Below are 4,668 nucleotides of genomic sequence, written 5' to 3' on the forward strand. Positions count from 1 at the left end.
AGTCTCTTCTACCTCTTCTCATATTATCCTTAATGTTGTAGGATTTTTTTTCTATTTCTTGATGATAATTTAGATTATATAAGAAACCAAACCAAACTCATTACCATCAAGTTGATTCTGACTCCTAGAGACACTGTAGGAACAGGGTAGGACTGCATGTAGGGTTTCAAAAGCTGTAATCTTTATGGAAGCAGACCACCACATCTTTTTCCTGTAGAGAGACTGATGGGTTCAAGCAGCTGACCTTTCAGTTAACCACTGCGTGGGTAACCACTGTACCACCAGCACTCTCAGACTGTAAAGAAGTGTTATTAAACCTTCCCATCTATCCTATTCTTAAAAGAGCTTGGTAGTGTAGTAGGTAAGACATTTGGCTGCTAACCAGAAGGTCAATGGTTCAAATCCACCAGCTACTCTGTAGAAGGAAGATGAGGCAATTTACTTCTGTAAACATTTACAGCCTTGGAAACCCAATGTGGGGTGGCTATGAATTGGAGTCAAGTCGATGGCAGTGGGTTTATCCTATTTTTTTGGCTTAAGAATACCATTCCTTTAGTCTTTGATGAAAGCTACTATTTTCCAAATTTTAATACATTTTACCATAAATCTTTCTAGCTCATGTGTGTGTGTGTGTGTGTTTGCTATTTGCCGAATATCTGAATAGACTTGGCATATTTTATGTTTGTGTGTTTCATAGTCATCCTGAAATCCAATACTTTAGAGGAAAGCAGCAACAGATTGAAAACATGGATGGAACTTCAGCCCCTCAACCCTTCCAAAAATTAAATGCAGTCACCGCTGCTAAGTGCCCATGAATGTTGATTTGACCCAAGTCCTCCATCTTGCATAAGTGTTATTCCCTTGGATGGTTAAATAATACAGTAAATAGAGAACTGCCTTAGAGAGCAGAAGGAGAAGTTTGAGTTGCATCATTTTCTCTTACGCCTAGAACCTTTCGTATTTTGCTGAAGGTCTCAGTCTCATCATCTGTGAATTAGAATTCCTGGCATGCACTTTGCCTACTTCAAAGTATTGTTTTGTGGATCAAATTTTAGGATTATTTGTAATCAATGAAATGATATTGTCAAATCAAATATGATTTCTATGCCACAATAACAAACAGATTTATGGACAGGGCAGCCTAATATATACATTAGACTGCGTGTGGATGTTTTAAAATGATTTCTTTCATCTCTTTAGTATGCTAGTTATTAAGCTTCAGTGAGCATAAATAGAAATCTTTCCAACTTTTGCAGTCTACTTGAAGTTTTTTTTTTTTTTTAAGAGGATTATGTTATTGATGTCGTCAAGGTGCAAATGCATAAGGATTAATCCAGTAGAGGGTTAAATTTGTTCATTTTTTTCTTTATATCCTTTGAAACAAGCATCTATCTTCTCTAAACTGAGAGAGTCCATAAAGGCTTCTCTATAATATGTTGGGCTGTTCATAAATTTGAAAGACATCACAAATTCATACAGCTAGGAAATTTGTGGAGGTAGCATTATTTGCTTTAGGAATATTATTAATTAAGTCATCTTTGCTAATATGCCCAAACATATCTACAAATCATTGCATTTACTACTAAGCCACAGTTTTCCACATCTATTACCTACAGTGATATAATTCATGAGTATATAGGCTGATGGTTGTAACGTAGATCTTATTATAAATTCGATTTCTCTTAAGTATCAGAATACATGGTAGTTACTGTGAAATACTTCTTTGTAGCCTACTCATCCCAAAACAATTTATTTCTAACTCTTACATCTTGTTACAAATAGCTTTTTACCATAAGCTTCCAGGATCCTTTGAGAAGATGTTGTTCATGTTCCTTAAATTTAAATAATGTTGTTCTTACAACTGATTATTACAATTAGAATATTTTTCAATCAGTTTATGCACTTGATTTAGTGACGATGTGTCCTTGGAATTACTTTACATTTTAATTAGAATAGAAACCAACCACAGGAAGCTCAACTAGTCAAATTTTACATCTGGGGCAAGGAGGTACTGATGAGTTCCAAGCTACCAATAATGATGTCAAGAATGCATCACAAGAATGGGACTAGTGAGTACAGGTCTGAAGTTCTTGAAGAAATTTGGGGAGAAATGATATATTCTAAAGCATTGGGCAGTCGGGAAAGGAAAGTCACTTCTGCGTCAGCTGCTGGAGAGGAGCCATCCAAAACCCCTTGCAGCCATGAAGCATTGTGTCCTTAAGTTAGTTAGGCTTTGCTTGTGAGTATGGATTAGATTTACTCTTGAGCCAATTCCCGCCCCCTCTTTGAGATTTTAGCCGACACTTTCAAGTTGAAGAGTAAAGGGAGGATATTAGTTGAATACCATCATCAAGCTAAGATTTTGAAAAATGCCAATTTATCTCAAGTTTTATGTATCCAAGTGATCTGAAACTAGCTAAGCAATACAAGGAACGTTTGCAGCCATACTGCACAGGGCTACAATGGAAGCAAAAGCCAATGGTCTTGAGTCATCATTGGCCTACATTGTATCCCCTTAGGGATACATAAGAGTGACCTGACTTTCTCAGAAATAAATGGGGCATATCATGGGGAAAGGACCCATTTTTTTACATAGGAACAAGAAAGTAAAGTAAATTTATAGGTGGCTAGGAATTGCTATAGATCATGTGTTGGGAAGAATCCTAAATTCCTCCCCCCCAAGTTTTCCTTTTCCTTGGTCTACACATATCCCTTCTTCCAGTTATTCAATCAAACACCTTGAATATGAGCCCGTAAGAAGACATAGTTGAGCCCTCCCAGATTTATGACCAGCAGAACTGTGAGCTAGTCAATGGGCATTGTTTTAAGTGGCTAAGTTTGTGTTAATTTGTTATGCAGCAACAGAAAATTAATATAGGTTACCAGATAAGTTATATTGTGTTCACAAAGTATGGTATAACATAATATCTGTACTAAGGGTGGTGGTAGTGGTTGCATTGTTGTTGCTTTTGGAGGCAGGTTTAGTGGCTGTGATGGTAAGGCATTTTTTTAGATGGTGAGAGCATGCACTTTCATTCATCTGTTGTTTCAGTCTGTGTATTATAACCTGGAATTGTCCAATTGCATATGAAGCCCCCACATGTGTGTTCTTAGAGCTTTCAATTGCCATAGTAGACCAGACACCTTTTGTACACTCTCTCAGACCCTTAGATCCAATATCCTTGGGGACTTTGGTCAGTCACTTCTTTTAGATGCAATATCCTTGGGGACTTTGGTCAGTCACTTCTTTTGTACCAATTGCAGTGACCAAATCTGTTTGGCTTCAACGCAGGTCCTACCATGGTCATCAAGTTCACTGTAGGTACAACCTGACAAGGCATTGCTTTGTACCTCTTACCCAGAAGTTGCTGAGGTGGGTCTGCGTGGCACCTGAGCCTATGAAATCCAGTAGTGAGAGGGAGTTAACATCCATAAGGCACACTTTGAACCATGGCAGATGAAAGTTAACAGAGAAATTCTCTTTCCTTCTTGCGAGCAGCCGGTTCGTCCTGAGATACAGTGATTTGTGTGGCCTCTCCGAAGAGATTACTGCAGAATGAAGCAAACAGTGCTCACGAAGCTAAGCAGTGGCCAGCTCGGTCATACCCACTTGTATATGCTTGTTCTCTTTGCTCTTCTCTCATTTTCCCACATCCCTGCTACCCCTGGGACTACACTTACATAACAGACAGCAGGGAGTGAGCTTTTCCATGATGTTCTGCCTTCTGGGGAACCCATGATAAAGCTTGAGACCCTTATATGGCTCCTATCATCTGCTTCAGTAATTCAGGTGAGACTGGTCTTGCCCAGGAAGCTGGGGATGAATTTCCCACGTATGATTCAGCAGAAAGCATCTAGCCTTCCTTTTTTTTTTTTTTTTTTTAGAAACCACCTTCAGCCTAGCTTTATATGTGTATAAAAGTGCCTTAATTGATTATATCCTAGCCTCCTCCTTTTAGCTCATTTGACCTTTCAGAATTGTCTGGCTTTTTGCCTTGGCTTATATCCCTGCTAGATAAGTTTTCCTTCCTGTCTTATCTTGGCATCACTATAAAATGTGGCTAGCAGCCTACACTGCAGTCCTCACAGTGTTGCTATCAGAATTAAGCGGGAAAATGTGTCTAAGTATCATTTTAGAGGGTGCAATGTCTATAGCGTAGCCCCTGGGTGGTGCAAACAGTTGATAGACTTGGCTGCTAACCAAAACATTGGCAGTTCAAATTCACCCAGAGCTGCCACAGATCTACTTCAGAGGACTCAGCCATGGAAGGCCCTATGCTCCCTTCTACTCTGACACACATGGAATGTCCATAAGTTGCAGCAGCCTTCAGCACTCCCCTAATTCAGATGGTAATAAAATTAAAATGAGGATGAACAAGGTGACTGAATTGATCAGAAAATATTTGCATGCCTCCTCTTTTTATTTTTATTTTTTTTTTATTGTGCTTTAGGTGCAAATTTACAGAGCAAAGTTTGTTTTACATTCAACAGTTCGTGTACATTTGGTTTCACTCCCCAATTGCCATGCCCAACCCTGACCCAGTCTTCTCCCCTCCCTGCCCAGTAACCTCCCTCTGCCCCATACCCCTCATAGTTCTGCACTCCTGTGTGTCCTGCATTTCCTCCGTGGGAATGTTGCCCCTCTGGTGCCTGTGGTCGATTGCTCCA

Source organism: Orycteropus afer, unplaced genomic scaffold, assembly GCF_000298275.1.
Source record: "Orycteropus afer afer isolate SDZICR_OR568_19922 unplaced genomic scaffold, OryAfe1.0 scaffold00361, whole genome shotgun sequence".
Lineage (NCBI taxonomy): Eukaryota > Metazoa > Chordata > Mammalia > Tubulidentata > Orycteropodidae > Orycteropus > Orycteropus afer.